The 17,948-nt window shown below is 49.1% G+C and overlaps 1 pseudogene; it reads right to left on the reverse strand.

Annotated features, from left to right (window-relative positions):
* Positions 1-854: 854 nt before the first annotated feature.
* Positions 855-6,714, reverse strand: LOC129553733 (olfactory receptor 5G9-like; annotated as a pseudogene).
* Between the last annotated feature and the right edge of the window lie 11,234 nt (positions 6,715-17,948).

The following is a 17,948-nucleotide window of genomic DNA, read 5'->3' on the forward strand; positions in this document are numbered from 1 at the left end:
TGGAAACAAAGCGCTGCGTAGACAGAAGGTGTTTGATAAACGTCGGCTGCAATTAAGGCAGGATCTTAAGTGAAGCTCTGGGTAACGTTTCAGTCCTACGGGGTCAGAGATGAAGGGGAAAAGGGGCCCCTGCTTCCACCCTTTGCCGTCTCTTGGAGGAAGCACCCAAGTTAAGCAGTTTTGTTTTGGATTTGCTTTTCAGTTTTTCCCTTTGGCCACGCTGGGTGGTCACTGCAGCAGAAGGATGGTGCTGGCTCAGTTGCCTGTGGTGTGTGGGGTCTTAATCCCCCTACCAGGAATCCAGTCCCCTGGATGGGAAGGCAGATTTTTAACCCCTGGACCCCCAGGGAAGTCCCTCCAGCACTGTCTCTAATACTGTCCTTGTACTGGTGCAGTGGTCAGTAGACCTGGCTCTTTCCTCAGCTTTGCCCCCGACGCAGCACGCACGTGTGATCCAAGTGCATCGGAAGATCCCCCCATGTCAGGGAATATTTGCACGGCTTTGCTCCTTTCCCATCCTTGTGTTCTGGGCTTCGTGTTGTGCAGAGGATGGGTCCCCAGGAGAAACATAAAGCAAATATTGGGTTGCAGAAGCGAAGGCTGAGAAATTGGGCCTTTGAGGAATAATACTAGCAGGATTCCCTCCAACCTGAGCTTCAGATAAGAGGACGGAATCTCCAGGCTCCTTGAAATGCAGGTGCCTCTGGAGCTTGAGAAAGAATGCGGAGCAGATGGACTGCACTCTGGAGGGGATGCTCTGGGCTGTCAGCCGCCCCGTGGCGGATGGGCGGTCAGTGAGCTGGGGCCACCGATCTCGGGCAGATGCAGACCCCTGAGCTCATGTTGGGCTGGATTTAGCCGTGGGCTGTGGTGGGCACACTGAGTGACCGTTCTGGCTTCCCCAGGAGTCCCACTGTGAGCACCTGGGACCGAGCGGCCAGGGCGGCCTCCCACACTGGGGGCGAACGTCTGAGCCCATCCCCCGTGCTGTCAGTCAGAAGGTGGAGAGGGGCATGGAGACAGGGGTGTCAGAGGGGACTGGTGAGAAATGTGAGGGATCCTATCCCGCCTGCCGGCCCTCTGTCTCTGGTCTTCCTTGAGCACGATTTAAGAGCCTGCCAGCCTTGCTCCCATCATTCGTTTTACTGACGGCTTTGTGAATTCCGTGATTGGGTCATTTTTACAGAGTGGCAGCTCTGAGCCCTGACGCACCTGCGAGTGGAACAGCACACGTTGCTGGATGCAGCAGTGACCCCCGAGGGGAGCCACACTGTTCAAGCTCCGAGGTCCTGCTTCAAATGCAGCGTTTATGGGGCATCGGGCTTATTCTGGAGGGCTGGCCTTGAAACCTCAGTCTCTCAAATGATCAGACATCATATTTAATCTGCATCTTGGAGTAGAGGAACGGGGTCTGAGGTTGACCCGTCCCCCTCTGTGGAGCAAATTCAGCTTTATAGGGCTTATCCACACCCTGCCTGTGAGTCAGGCTTTTGCTGTTGCTGTTCAGTTGCTAAGTCATGTCTGACTCTTTGGGACCTCGGGCTGTAGCCTGCTAGGCTCCTCTGTCCTGGAGTTTGCTCAGATTCAGGTCCATTGAGTCAGTGATGCTGTCCAACCATCTCATCCTCTGCCGACCCCTTCTCCTTTGCCTTCGATATTTCCCATCAATGGGCTCTTTTCCAATGAGTTGGCTCCAGTGAGTCAGGCTTGCTTCCCATCTAACTCAGCTCCTTGGGACTGGCCAGCTTCTCTGAGGTTCCAGAGGGGGAAGGGATGAAACAGGGTGTGGGTGTGGCCAGCGTTCAGTATCCTGTGGAGAAGGCAGGATGGCCACGCCCTAGTGGGATCCATGAATCTTCCGGAGGGTATCTAACCATCTGCTCTCCTTGTGATGTTGACTGTCTCTGACCAGCTCCAGCTGGAAACGCCCTCAGCCTGTCTTGAATTCTTTCTGCAAGGGAAAAGTGAAAGTGAAGTCTCTCAGTCGTGTCCGACTCTTTGAGACCCCATGGATTGTAGCCTACCAGGCTCCTCTGTCCATGGGATTTTCCAGGCAATAGTACTGGAGTGGATTGCCATTTAAAGGCCCCTCATTTGCCTTATTTTGGTTCCTTCTGTCTTGCCCCAGGTTGTCCCTTGGGGTGATGCCTTGAGAGCATCACACTTGGTGAGTGAAGCTGTCAGCCCCTGGAGAGGCTGAGTTTCCCACTGAAGGCCCCAGTGCCAGGCTGACTCCCCACCTCATTGCAATGTCCCTCCCTCGAAGACCTTTGCTGCTGCTGTTTCGTCTCTAAGTCTGTCCGACTCATTGTGACTCCATGGACTGTAGCCCGCCGGGCTCCTCTGTCCGTGGGATTTCCCAGGCAAGAATACTGGAGTGAATTGCTGTTTCCTTCTCCAGGGGATCTTCCTGATCCAGGGACTGAACCGCATCTCTTGCAGTGGCAGTAGCATTCTTTGCCCCGAGTCACCTAGAAGCCCAGGATGTCCTTCAGTTCAGTTCAGTCACTCAGTCGCGTCCGACTCTCCGCAACCCCATGAATCACAGCACGCCAGGCCTCCCTGTCCTTCAGGGTTAGTTTAAACGAATTTGAGATGCTTGAGAACTTGATGAACATCTAGGAGAGTCAAAGTGACTTATCCCCTTTCCATCTGTAAACAGGAGACTTTAGAGATCATCTCTGTTCCACACAGACTAGACCTGAGGCCCAGCAAGGCCAACTTTTCTCGGGTGATGGAAGCAGTCATCGGTAACGGTAACCACTCATTCAACACTGACCATTGGCAAGGACCCTGATCCACTACAGCCCAGTGTTTTGGCTGCCTGGTCGGGGCCACAGACTGGTCTTCGTGTCAGCACTTATGGCTTGATCTGCCCCTAACTTTAGCTTCACTTCCACCCAATGGAAAGTTCTAAATCTTCGGGTACTCGGTGGGCTCTGGGTGCTCTGAAGACATGTAAAGAAAAATTCAATTCAGATACTCTTGAGAGAGGTAACGCTTTGACTGAATTTCCAGCCTTCCAGCAGACCCTTGCTGTGTTGTGTCCAGATGGTCTTGGGTGAAGGCAGAGGAGGAGAGAGCTGGGCTGCGTTTGCAGAGGGCAGGGTGTGTGGGGCTGTAGGAGCTGGATGCCTGGTCTCCCTGGCAGACGTTGCCGTGTTGTCAGCTGCTCCTGCACTCAGCCCTCTGCCTTGTCTTCCCCTTGTGCTTCTTCAGATTCCTACCAGTCAAATTTCTGGGGAACCTGCTTACTTCTTAGCCTGTGACCTGGTTGCCTAGGGCTTTGAGGCAACCTTTGCTCAGGAATTGGTGAAGTTAGGAGGCAGTCTGGGATTACAGGGCAGTGAGGAGGGGCTGGCACCCTTCTCTTGCTTCTCTGGTCCTCTGTGCCTCCTTGGCTCAAAGGGAAATTATCGTTCAAAGAAAACTTTCTCGTTAAGTGAATGGCTTATTTTCATGGAATGATTGCAGTCCCTAATCTCCTGAGTCGGAGACAGTAGGAGACTGGCTGGAGCTTGCTCTATTCTTAGTTTATGTGATGGTTAATTTTATGTGTCAATTTGGCCAAGCAAAAGAATGCCTCGAGAGCTCATAAAACGTTTCTGGGCATCTGCGAAGGGTTTCCGGAAGAGATCAGCATTATAACTGGGGACTGAGTATAGAAGATGACCCTCACCAGTATGGGTGGGCATCAGCCACTCATTTGAGGGCCTGACTAGACCAAAAGGGCCAAGAAGGGGCCACTCGGCTGCTTTGGTTGGAGCTGGGAGTTCTGCTCTAGACATTGCTCTTCCTGGTTCCTGAGCCTTCAGATTCCCACCACGGCTTTCATCAGTGGCCCCTGGCTTTTAGGCTTTTAGATTCAGACTGAATTACAGCACTGTCTTCTCTTACTTCTCCAGCTTGCAGATGGCAGATTGTGGATCTCAGCTTTCATAATTGCATGAGCCAACTCTTATAATAAATCTCCACTTTTATCTCTCTGTATATATCCTGTTGGTTCTGCTTCTCTGGAGAAGCCTATATAGTATGTTAAGAAAAATGATCTCAGACCTGTACATAAAGCCGGGAGATGATTCCAACATCATTACTAGGCATTGATCAGTAGGTTCACCCGTGGATTAATGAGTTTTTTAGGAAAACATTTCACTTTGGCATCTGTGAATTTACAGGTGAACGTTTTGTCTGGGAGAGGTGCAATCTCTTCGGCTTCTTCACAGGGCTGAAGCCCAGTTCTGTGGCCCTCAACGCAACCTGCCTAAGTTTGCCCTTTCCCCCTCCCTATCAGAACCTAAAATGGTCAGAGTTTGTTTTTCCCCGTTTCCTCATTTACATCATCCACATTCCTGACCCCATGCTTTTCTTCCTGTCCCTGGATGAGTCATAAACTGGAGTCATTCAGTGGATTAAGGAACTCGGCTGAGGTGAGCAGGCAAAGCACAAAACACATTCACAGCCCTTTCCTGCCACTTCCAAGGCCCCAGGAATGTTCGCAGGAGTGTGGGGACACCCCCACACTGGACCGGGGTTCATCCTCCAAAGATACGGAGCCTCAGCTGACATCTGGGTTTCACAGCAAATTGCACCTCCGTCTCCTTCAATTAAATCAGTAAGACTGATGTCTGTTTCAATAAAAGAAGGGAAGTTTCTGATTGAAAATAGTTACATGGTCTTTCGGTCTGTAATACTGCTTCTTTGGTCATTTACATAGAAACGACAGCTCACTCCTGCTTTAGAGCAGGCTTTAGTCCAAGGCTAATTAGAGGTTTCTGAACTGGGGCCTCCATTCTCCGCTGCAATGTCGAGTGACTACCCTCTTCCTTCTGTGGTCGGACAGTAGCGTTTATTCAGAAGGGCAACATACATTGTAGAGCCTTACAGGGAAGGTCGCTTTGGTTGAAACATGTCGTTTTCACTGTTTGGCATTCAGTGAGCCTTTCTATATTTGAGAACTTTCAAATGAGGAAGCAGATAGAGTTTAGCTCCCCCTTCTACCTCCTGGGGCCCTGTAAGATAGACGTACGGATGGAGGAGATGAGTATCTGTGTGCTATCTAGGCTGAATGTGATTAAAACATCAAGAGATATAGAATAGGCCAAGAAAGGCAGAACTGCAGTTTTTTTCTCTTCCAGATTTAGTTGGTGTAGTGTATTCTTGGTTACCAGAATACTTAGAGCTTTGGGACTTTGAAACGGTTAATATTCATGATGTCTGTAACAGCATGAAACGTAACTGCGTGATCTTAATAACATGAAATCGGATGCTTAGTGGTGAAAATGCACAAATGACGCCTAGAAGGACGAGTCAGATGGTAAACTGCTTGTGGTTATGAATGACTTTGTTTTTTGCTTCTGTGTTTTTGCTTTCCTATTATTGCGCATGTTAACTTTTAAGAAACAAATGTTAAAAACCTTCAAAACAGAGATGTAGAATAGCTATGCTGAGACAGGTGGACGCTGCTGCTTAGGACCTGAGCCTCGAGGAAGCGATGAAAGCTCTAGGATCAGCAGTGCCTGACGTGCTTGGGTGCTCCAGAGGGTGCTGTGGTGGCTAGAACAGGTGGCTCTGTCCAGCGGCTGAGTGGTGCTGAAAGCTCAGGGGGGTGATGCCAGCCACAGCCCTGGAGAACGCACAGAGGTGAAACTCCTTATGGAGGCATCCTACACAGACCACCCTGTGGCAGGGGCTTAGCTGTGTCTTGCCACGCTTGGTTCTTGCCCTGGCTGGGTTCTCTAGGCTTCTCTTCTATCCCATGGTCTTCTGGAGGCCTCTCTAACAAATTCTTTTCTGCTTAGCTTAAGAACCCTAAGGAGTGCAGCAGCCTTGACATCTTTATTCCTTAGGCTGTAGACCAGCGGGTTCAGCATGGGGATCATAATGGTGTAGAAGACAGACAGGATCTTGCTGAAATGCCTTCCGGGTTGGGTTGGACATACACAAGGAACACGGACCCATAGAAAAGGCAGAGGGCAGTGAGGTGGGAGGTGCAGGTGGAGCAGGCCTTGCGCTGGGCCTCCAGGGGCCTCATCCCGCAGACGGTGACCAGGACGCAGGCATGAGAGACCAAGGTGAGTGGGACTGTGGGGACAGCGATCAGGGTGGAGACGATGAGCAAGATGATGTCGGCCACAGTGGTGTCTGAGCAGGCCAGGGGGAGCACAGGCGATGCCACAGAAGCAACGGTCCATGACGACTGGACCACAGTAGGGCAAGCGGAAGGCGTTCCCTGTCCGCACTGCTGAAATGAACACCCCCACAGCATAGGTGAGCCCCACCAGCTGGACACACAGACGCTTGGACATGATGCTGGGGTACAGAAGAGGGCGGCAGATGGCCACAATCGCTCATAGGCCATGACGGACAGGAGCGCACACTCGCCAGAGCCGTGGAGGGCCATGAGGGCCATCTGGACCACGCAGCCCTCGAAGGAGATGGACTGGTCAGCGGTGAGGAAGCTGCTCGGCAGCCTGGGGGTGAACGAGGAGGGATTGCAGACGTCAAGGAAGGAAAGCACGCTCAGGAGGAAGTACATGGGGGTGTGGAGGGTGGTGCTGGCCTGGATGACATCTATGAGGCCCAGGTTGCCCACCAGAGGCACCAAGTAGGTCAGCAGGAAGGTGCAGAGAGGAGCTGTTTCTGGTCTGCCCGGTCCGTGAGCCCCAGCAGGACGAATCTGGGCACTGTGGTGTGGTTCTGTCCCGAGGCCATTCCACGTGACAAAGAAGAAGAGAAACAAGAATGTCCACTCTCTCATCCAAGAAGAACCCTTTAATGTCTGTGTGCCCAGCTGCTCAGGGATGTCCATCTCTTCGCGATCCCATGGACTGTGGACCACCAGGCTTTTCTGTCCACAGGGTTTCCCTGCAAGAATACTGAGGTAGGTTGCATTTCCTACTCCATGGGATCTCCCTGACCCAGGATCAAGCCCTTGTCTCCTGTACCTCCTGCATTGACAGGTGGGTTCTTTACCGCTGCACCATCTGGGAAGCCCGTAGCCTTTATTGTCTCCTACTAACCCCACCATAGAGCCACCAGAACTTACACAGGCCTGGGAAAGAGACTCTTGCATAGGGACCAGGAGAAAGGAGCAGCGACCCCACAAGAGACTGGCCCAGACTTGCCTGTGGGTGTCCAGGAGCCTCCAGTGGAGGTGGGTCGGCGGTGGCCCGCTGCAGGGTGGGGCGCTGAGTGTAGCCGTGCACGCGCGGGGTCTTTGGCAGGCGGTCACCATTCTCTCCATCGCCTCCGCCACAGTCTGGCCCCAGGTGAGGAGCAGGGAGGGAACCCAGCTCCACCCATCAACGGAGAGCGAAGTGAAGTTGCTCAGTCATGTCTGACTCTTTGTGACCCTGTGGACTGTAGCCCACCAGGCTTCTCCGTCCATGGGATTTTCCAGGCAAGAACACTGGAGTGGGTTGCCATTTCCTTCTCCAGGGGATCTTCCTGACCCAGGGATGGAAGCCAGGTCTCCTGCATTGCAGGCAGATGCTTTACTATCTGAGCCACCAGGGAAAAATTGGATTAAAGATTTACTGAGCGTGGCCCCACCCATCAGAGCAAGACCCAGGTTCCCCCTCAGTCAGTCTCTCCTATCAGGAAGCTTCCATCAGCCTCTCACCCTTCTCCATCAGAGGGAAGACAGGATGGAAACCACAATCACAGAAAACTAACCAATCTAATCACATGGACCACAGCCTTGTCTAACTCAATGAAAGTATGAGCCATGCCGTGTGGGGCCACCCAAGATGGACAGGTCATGGTGGAGAGGTCTGACAAAGTGTGGTCCACTGGAGAAGGGAATGGCAAACCACTTCAGTATTCTTGCCTTGAGAACCCCATGAACAGTGTGAAAAAGCAAAATGATAGGACACTGAAAGATGAACTCCCCAGGTCGGTAGGTACCGAATATGCTACTGGAGATCAGTGGAGAAATAACTCCAGAAAGAATGAAGGGATAGAGTCAAAGCAAAAACAATACCCAGTTGTGGATGTGACTGGTGATAGAAGCAAGGTCTGATGCTGTAAAGAGCAATATTGCATAGGAACCTGGAATGTTAGGTCCATGAATCAAGGCAAATTGGAAGTGGTCATACAGGAGATGGCAAGAGAGAACATCGACATTTTAGGAATCAGCGAATTAAAATGGACTGGAATGGGTGGTTTTAACTCAGATGACCATTATATCTACTACTGTGGGCAGGAATCCCTTGGAAGAAATGGAGTAGCCCTCATAGCCAACAAAAGAGTCCGAAATGCTGTACTTGAATGAAATCTCAAAAATAACAGAATGATCTTTGTTCATTTCCAAGGCAGACCATTCAATATCATGGTGATCCAAGTCTACGCCCTGACCAGTAAGGCTGAAGAAGCTGAAGTTGAACGGTTCTGTGAAGACCTACAGGACCTTTTAGAACTAACACCCCAAAAAGATGTCCTTTTCATTCTAGGGGACTGGAATGCAAAAGTAGGAAGTCAAGAAACACCTGGAGTAACAAGCAAATTTGGCCTTGGAGTACAGAATGAAGCAGGGCTAAGGCTAACAGTTTTGCCAAGAGAACGCACTGGTCATAGCAAACACCCTCTTCCAACAACACAAGAGAAGACTCTACACATGGACATCACCAGATGGTCAACACCGAAATCAGATTGATTATATCCTTTGCAGCCAAAGATGGAGAAGCTCTATTCAATCAGCAGAAACAAGACCTGGAGCTGACTGTGGCTCAGATCATGAACTCCTTACTGAAAAATTCAGACTGAAATTGAAGAAAGTAGGGAAAAGCACTAGACCAATCAGGTATGACCTAAATAAAATCCCTTATGATTATACAGAGGAAGTGAGAAATAGATTTAAGGGACTAGATCTGATAGACAGAGTCCCTGATGAACTCTGGACAGAGGCTCATGACATTGTACAGGAGAAAGGGATCAAGACCATCCTCAAGAAAAAAAAATTCAAAGAAGAAAAATGGCTGTCTGATGAAGCCTTACAAATAGCTGTGAAAAGAAGAGAACAGAGAAGCAAAGGAGAAAAGGAAAGATATACCCATTTGAATGCAGAGTTGCAAAGAACAGCAAGGAGAGATAAGAAAGCCCTCCTCAGTGATCAGTGCAAAGAAATAGAGGAAAACAATAGAATGGGAAAGACTAGAGATCTCTTCAAGAAAATTAGAGATACCAAGGGAACATTATTTTTCTGGGCTCCAAAATCACTGCAGATGGTGATTGCAGCCATGAAATTAAAAGACGCTTACTCCTTGGAAGGAAAGTTATGACCAACCCAGACAGTATATTAAAAAGCAGAGACATTACTTTTCAACAAAGGTCTGTCTAGTCAAAGGTATGGTTTTTCCAGTAGTCATGTATGGATGTGAGATTTGGATTCTGAAGAAAGCTGAGTGCCGAAGAATTGATGCTTTTGAACTGTGGTGTTGGAGAAGACTCTTGGGAGTCCCTTGGACTGCAAGGAAATCCAACTAGTCCATCCATAAGGAAATTGGTCCTGAATATTCATTGGAAGGACTGATGTTGAAGCTGAAACTCCAATACTTTGGCCACCTGATGTGAAGAGCTGACTCATTTGAAAAGTCCCTGATGCTGAGAAAGGTTGAGGGCAGGAGGAGAAGGGGACGACAGAGGATGAGATGGTTGGGTGGCATCACCGACTCAATGGACATGAGTTTGAGTGAACTCTGGGAGGTGGTGATGGACAGGGAGGCCTGGAGTGCTGCGTCCATGGGGTCGCAAAGATTTGGATACGACTGAGTGACTGAACTGAGAACTGAACAACTGAAAATTCAGTTCTCTTTCTTAGTGTCAGACTGCTCTCCACATCCCACACCAATCCCATGATGTCACGATCCGGCTTTGTGTGACGTCATTGTGTGATGCCACACAATGTGTGCTAAGTGTTCCCTGTCCCTTTTAAGACAGTGTCTAAATTATTTATCTTTCAGATGTCCTCTGTGAAACACTCCATGTTACCCTGCTCTCCCTTTACCCTTTAGCCAATCTGAACAGCTTACTTCTACAAGCATACCACGTTATTGCAAATGTCTAAGTTTTCACAAATTCTATATTATCCCCTTGGACTATCCTTGGGTCTCTCTGTATCCAGCTTGAGGTCTGTTCCTTTCCTCTCTCCCCTGAATTTCACAGATACTCCTTTAGCTGAATTAATTAATGCCCATCCAATATTACTCAGCCATAAAAAAAGAATGAAATAATACCGGCAACAAGGATGGACCTAGAGATCATCACACTCAGTGACCTCCCAGATGTGGGTCTGGCTCCCATTCTTCCACACTTGGTGACGTGATCCCGGCAAGTCACTTGGAGAAATCTGGGTCCTATGGACTCATCTGCAAAGTGCAAAGGACAGCTCTTGGCTGGGTTTAGAGATTCAGAGATGGTAAAGACTGAGGTGCTTTGAAAAGAACAAGGTGCTTATAATAATCCTGGCTGGTGGAGGAGGGGGGAGGAAATATTATGATGGAGGAGACAAATATTCTTCGAGCGTCTGCTCTGGGCTGTTCCCCAGGCCGGGTGCCCCCTCCACCCTGACCTCATCTGAGAGGTGAGTAACCTGCTTGAGGTCCCAAGTGGATGACGTCATGTTTGACCCTGGATGACCACGGAGAGAGGCACTGATGCCATCCCCTCTTCACCGGGTGGGAATCAGCCTCAGGAGAGAAAGCAAATAGCAGCAGCAGGAAATGCCTTCTTGAGGCCCAAGAGACGGTACAGGGCAACTGGGGAAGAGCGCTGTGTTTAGTCGCTCAGCCGTGTCTGACTCTTTGTGATGCCAGGGACCACAGCCCGCCAGGCTTCTCTGTCCGTGGGATTCTCCAGGCAAGAATACCGGAGTGGGTTGCCATGCCCTCCTCCAGGGGATCGTTCCAACCCAGGGATCGAACCCGGGTCTCCCAGATTTCAGGCAGATTCTTTACTGACTGAGCCACCAGAGAAGAACAGTAAAACCTATTAATTCAGGCAGCCTAAGCCAGTGCTGTGATTCATGGGGTCGCGGAGAGTCGGACACGACTGAGCGACTGAACTGAACTGAACTGAAGCCAGACACCTAAGCTACAAATAACTCGGGAGAACAGAACAAGACCTTTCAAGGGAAGTTGTTGTTCTCCCACCTTAGGTCTTCAGACGCAGATTCCAGCTCAGCCAGCCGATTACGGAGGATCCTGCTCTCTCACCCTTCACCCACTTCCAGCCTCCAAGGGTGACTCAGGTGTGCAGCATTTCTCCCACTTCCAGAGGACTCGACTGGCAGTTCCTGCCCTCAGTGGACAATCTCTTGGATCCCATAAGGGAAATCAGGGCCCCAAGAGCATCCAGCCTCTGAGGACACACCTTTCGGGGTCTCCCCAGCAATGACACAAGGCAGAGCTACTCTGATCCTTTTCCAAAAAGAGCTGACTCAGCTGGGAACTCACCAAGAGGGTCCATGAAAATGTTGAGCGAATCAATTTCATTGAATTTAGGGGTGGATGGAGGTACAGCGAGAACAGGGGGATTACCTTTCAATTTTAATTTGTTTTCTTTTTGAGTGGAAGTAGGTTTCTATGGTACAAAATTCAGAAGGGACTACAGTGAAAATAAGTCCTCCCATCCTCTTGCTTATGAGTCTCCAGTCACTCACTGCTCTTCTTAAAATCTACCAGTGTCTTGTGGATTTGTCCATGGTTAGTCATTGCTTAGATGAGCAATACGTGTGTATATATACTCCTTTTCTTTTAAAATATACAGATGGCAGCAAGCCATGTCCATAGTTCTGAATATGGTTTTTCTTTTTAAGCCGCATATCTTGGAGACCTTTCCATGGTAGTAATTAAGTGTGGCCCGCTTTCCCCCCAAAGATATGTTATAATTGTTCCTTTTAAGAAGTCTCCTGCTGAGGGATATTTAGGTTGTTGCTTCTCTTTTACAGTTACCAATAGTACTTGTCCTAAAGTGCCTTTCAGTTCAGTTCAGTTCAGTTGCTCAGTCGTGTCCGACTCTTTGCGACCCCATGAATCACAGCACGCCAGGCCTCCCTGTCCATCACCAACGCCCGGAGTTCACTCAAACTCATGTCCATCGAGTCGGTGATGCCATCCAGCCATCTCATTCTCTGTCGTCCCCTTCTCCTCCTGCCCTTAATCCCTCCCAGCATCAGAGTCTTTTCCAGTGAGTCAACTCATTGCATGAGGTGGCCAAAGTATTGGAGTTTCAGCTTCAGCATCAGTCCTTTCAATGAACACCCAGGACTGATCTCCTTTAGAATGGACTGGTTGAATCTCCTTGCAGTCCAAGGGACTCTCAAGAGTCTTCTCCAGCACCACAGTTCAAAAGCATAAAGCACTTTGGGATCTAGAGTCATGAAGTGAAGTCGCTCAGTCGTTTCTGACTCTTTGCCACCCCATGGACTGTAGCCCACCAGGCTCCTCCGTCCATGGGATTTTCCAGGCAAGAATACTGGAGTGGGTTGCCATTTCCTTCTCCAGGAGATCGTCCTGACTGAGGGATTGAACCTAGGTCTCCCGCAATGTAGGCAGACGCTTTACTGTCTGAGCTACCAGGGAAGTCCTTGGTGAAGAGTCATGAAACTCACAATAAAAATATTAGTGTACAGCCTCTGATTTGGTTACCATTCAGAGAGCTTCCAGTTTTGCTGGACTTTCCACCATTTCCTTTTTGGGGGAAGAAGAAAATTGGTGGTTCTCGGAGGGTCCTTGCTTGCTTTCCTCTTGCTTCATTTTCTTTTCCCTCCTGGCCAGATGGAACCGATGTTCACGAAATGTGGGCGCTGATCTCCAGCATCTGGTCACCAAAGAGAGACTGCACACCTGTGGCATCTCTGGGTGCTCCTGAGAAAGGCAGAGTCTGGTTCCTCCAAGCCCGCCAGCATTTTAACAGGATCCACAGTTGATTCCTGTTAGAGTCTGAGACACTCTGACTAGCAGCCTGACTGTTGGTGGGGAGGACAGAGATGAGGGGACTCCCAGTCCCCCATCTGTAAGACTCTGTTGAGGCTGATCCAGAAAGGGACCACACATTTGGTGGGAGCATCTGAAAGTGATTTGGGAGGGTGATGAGGGGATTGTCATGATTTGCTGGAGGGGAAAGCCCCTGAGAACTACATTCTCCTTCTAGTCTGAGTGTGAGTGTATCAGAGAGAAGCCTGCCCAGGGGAAGTCTCCAGCCTTGCACAGGAACGAACCTCACTGTCCTCTTTATTGGACCTTCTGGTCCATACATATGTCCAAAGAGCAGAATCAGCACTTGCTTGAACTAGTTTTTCTTTTTTTAATATATTTTTATATGAGTGAGTAGAAGAGAAGCATGTAACTTAAGAACCAAGGCTAAGGGCTGCCTCCCTGATGAGATGTCATTGGACCACATACGGTTCTGAGGTTTAGACTGCAGGAGGATGTGCACTTTGAATGTATCGCGTGGAGAACCCAGCTCTGCAGAGTACTGGCGGACATCTAAGTGGCCTAGAACAGCTGGCGGACAGAGAGACTCTACCGCACTCTTCCTGCAGCCAGCCCCATTTCCCAACCATTGCAAACGCACTGCCAAATAGATGAACAATTTACTGCTTTTCAGAAGGGTTTCTTCAGTCCTTTGCTCGAGCCGAGGCTGTTGGCTTGGTCCTGAGACACGCTATTGCCTAGGATGTTAAGAGCATGGATCTTGGGATTGGCCAGATCTGAATCTGAATCCCAGGGCCACCCTTAGTCCTTCTGTGAGCCAGGGCAAGTGATTTAACCTCACTCAATTTCCCTTCTGCAAAGTGGTACCTACCATTAGGGTTGCCAGGAGGACTGAATAAGAAGATGCATTTGAAGCCCTTGTCAGTGTGTTTGGCAGATGGTAAATACAGACGGTCCCTGACTTAAGGTTATTCAACTTAAGTCTCTTGAACTTTATGATGATACAAGAGCAATACACATTCAGTAGAAACCATATTGTTTTGAGTTTTGATCTTTTCCAGGCCTCTCAGCATGGTGCAAGAGGCTTTCTTGTGATTCTGAGTAGTGGCAGTGATCACAAAATAACTGACACACTGACAGCCATTCTGGACCCAGACAATCATTCTGGTTTTCACTTTCAGTACAATATTCAACAAACTAAATGAGCTCTCCAATGCCCTATTAGAAAACAGACTCTGTGTTAGATGATTTTACTTAAATGTATGACCAACATAGATAGCATATTAAAAAGCAGAGACATTACTTTGCCAACCAAGGTCCGTCTAGTCAAGGCTATGGTTTTTCCAGTGGTCATGTATGGATGTGAGAGTTGGACTGTGAAGAAAGCTGAGCGCCGAAGAATTGATGCTTTTGAACTGTGGTGCTGGAGAAGACTCTTTTTTTTTTTAATTTATTTTTTATTTCTAAAAAAGAATTTTATTAAAAAAGCACAAATGCAAAGAAATGAACAGAGGAAAATTTGTGCGTTGAACCTGGACTGGTCACTTATGATAATATACATGAGAAGACTCTTGAGAGTCCCTTGGACTGCAAGGAGATCCAACCAGTCCATTCTAGAGGAGATCAATCCTGGGTGTTCATTGGAAGGACTGATGCTAAAGCTGGAACTCCAATACTTTGGCCACCTCATGCGACGAGTTGACTCATTGGAAAAGATTCTGATGCTGGGAGGGACTGGGGATAGGAGGAGACGGGGACGACAGAGAATGAGATGGCTGGATGGCATCACCGACTCTGTGGACATGAGTGTGAGTGAACTCCGGGAGTTGGTGATGAACAGGGAGGCCTGGCGTGCTGTGATTCATGGGGTCATAAAGAGTTGGACAGGACTGAGCGACTGAACTGAACTGAACTGAGGCTAATGGAAGTGTTCTTAGCACCTCTGTGGTACAGTGGCCTAAAGCTATGATGTTCAGTAGGATGGGTGTATTAAATGCATTTCAAATAATGATATTCTCAACTTATGCTTGGTTCACTGGGACTAACCTTCAGTTCAGTTCAGTTCAGTCGCTCAGTCATGTCCGACTCTTTGCGACCCCATGAAACAGCACGCCAGGCCTTCCTGTCCATCACCAACTCCCGGAGTTCACTCAAACTCATGTCTACAGAGTCAGTGATGCCATCCAGCCATCTCATTCTCTGTCGTCCCCTTCTCCTCCTGCCCCCAATCCCTCCCAGCATCAGAGTCTTTTCCAGTGAGTCAACTCGTCGCATGAGGTGGCCAAAGTATTAGAGTTTCAGCTTTAGCATCAGTCCTTCCAGTGAACACCCAGGATTGATCTCCTTTAGAATGGACTGGTTGGATCTCCTTGAAGTCCAAGGGACTCTCAAGAGTCTTCTTCAACACCACAGTTCAAAAGCATCAATTCTTCAGCGATCAGCTTTCTTTATAGTCCAACTCTCATATCCATACATGACCACTGGAAAAACCATAGCCTTGACTAGACGGAACTTTGTTGGCAAAGTAATGGCTCTACTTTTTAATATACTATTTCAGTTGGTCATAACTTTCCTTCCAAGGAGTAAGCATCTTTTAATTTCCTGGCTGCAATCAGCATCTGCAGTGATTTTGGAGCCCCCCAAAATAAAGTCTGACACTACTGTCAGTCAAAGAAGATCTAGATTAAAGTCTTGTTATTAATTATAAGTGGCCGCTTGAGGGTAAGTGGGGAGACGGGAAGCCCAGGAGGAGAGGTGGGGGTCACCTGTGAGGGTCACCTGTGAGCTCACTGACCTGCAGGGGAGCAGGGACCATCTCCCTAAGTCCAGTCTGGAGACCCCGAGCTGTGACCTTCCTTCCCTGTGACATTGGTGCATCCGAGCGGCTCCAGGGGCCGGTGGCCCTTCGGCTGTCTCCTCCTCTGAAGCCTCTGGATGAGCTCTTATCCCGCCTTCCCACCTGGGCCGGTGAGAATTGCCTCTTTTTTGATTGTCCCAGGGGCTGAGCAGGAAGCTAGTGACTGGTGGTCTGCGACACCAGAGAATGATGCCTGGAGACGCAGATCCTATTGGTGCTGAGGTCTGGGAACCTCGGGGGCCCAGCCCAGGGCTGACCCTCTTCACTCACCGAGTCTCTCCCCTGAGGGCCTCCACCCGGATCTTAGTGAGCGTGAGCCTCCTGAGAGCGAGCTCTGCACAGAAACCCACCTGGGAGAACTCACAGCGCCGTCTTCTGAGGGGCCTGAGGCTATTATTTTTGTTTTTCTCCTGAATAGCGGAGAGGTGGTTAGTGATCTTTCCCTCTCTCTCGTAAGACAAACCTGAGGCCCCAGTGAGGCTCACTAACTTTGCTTCTGATCTCACTGCAAATCACTGGTAATAACACCTAACTGGTAAAATTTAAAAATTTTTTTTTCATCATTGTATCTTCATAAAATCTTCAGAGATTATTGTCTGCATATTACGGGAGGGGAAAACAGAGGCTAAGGAAAGTGACGTGACCAGTCCAAGGTCATAACTGGTAAGTGGCACAGGCAGGACCCAAAGCCAGGCTCTGTAAACCTTTGATCTTTGCTTCCTCCACATCTCCAGGACTCTAGGAGTTCAGTCATCCTGGAATTACTTATTTTTCTGGGCTCCAAAATCACTGCGGATGCTGATTGCAGCCATGAAATTAAAAGACGCTTACTCCTTGGAAGGAAAGTTATGACCAACCTAGATAGCATATTAGAAAGCAGAGACATTACTTTGCCAACCAAGGTCCTTTTAGTCAAGGCTATGATTTTTCCAGTGGTCATGTATGGATGTGAGAGTTGGACTGTGAAGAAAGCTGATCGCTGAAGAATTGATGCTTTTGAACTGTGGTGCTGGAGAAGACTCTTGAGAGTCCCTTGTACTGCAAGGAGATCCAACCGGTCCATTCTAAAGGAGATCAATCCTGGGTGTTCATCGGAAGGACTGATGCTAAAGCTGAAACTCCGATACTTTGGCCACCTCATGCGACGAGTTGACTCACTGGAAAAGACTCTGATGCTGGGAGGGATTGGGGGCGGGAGGAGAAGGGGATGACAGAGAATGAGATGGCTGGATGGCATCACCGACTCGATGGACATGAGTTTGAGTGAACTCTGGGAGTTGGTGTTGGACAGGGAGGCTTGGCATGCTGTATTTCATGGGGTCGCAAAGAGTCGGACACGACTGAGCGACTGAACTGGAACTGGACTGAACTGGATGGGCCTGGTTTAGAGAAATAATGTTTTAAAGGAGAGGCATATGCAATTACAGCATCCTAGTCTTTGCCACAGCCCCACTGTCCTTGATAAGGTTCCTGTGCTGCTCATTGGCAGCAGATTCTGACAAGAGAATCCCTACTCTTTTCCCTGGAGAATTATGACCCCTGCAGGAATGGAGTCCTGTTTTTTAAGAAATTTAATATAATTTAAAAGTGTCATTTAAATATGCATATGATTGAAACAACATTTGGTTTTTCCTTTTCATTTATGTTTTTGCTGCACTGCACGGCATGTAGTGTTTTAGTTCCCCCACGAGGGACTGAAGCCCTGGCCCCTGCATTGGAGGCATGGAATCTTAACCCCTAGACCCCCAGGGAATTTCCTGGGGTCCTGTTTGTCATCAGACCCGGAGCCTGTTGCTGGATTCCGCATGGGTGTTTGCAGTATGCTGCCCCCCACCCCGCCCAGTGTCACTTGGTGCCCTGGGGGCTCTCTGCTTGCCTCTCTCCCCGTTTTTAAACTTATTTTTTTAATCGGAGGATAGTTGCTTTACGATGTTGTGCTGGTTTCTGTTGCACAACAATGGAATCAGCCCTAATTTTATGTATATTTATATTCATATCCCCTCCCTCCTGGTCGCTGTCCCCCTCCCCTCCCACCCCTGCAGGTCAGCGCTGAGCACAGGCCAGGCCCCCGGTGTCACACAGCAGCTCCCCACTAGCTGCCTATTTCACACACGGTCGTGTACGTGTGTCGAGGCTACTTTCTCAGTGTGTCCCACCCT

Source organism: Moschus berezovskii, chromosome 14 (genome assembly GCF_049115385.1).
Source record: "Moschus berezovskii isolate FMDL1 chromosome 14, NW_MosBer_1.0, whole genome shotgun sequence".
Classification (NCBI taxonomy): domain Eukaryota; kingdom Metazoa; phylum Chordata; class Mammalia; order Artiodactyla; family Moschidae; genus Moschus; species Moschus berezovskii.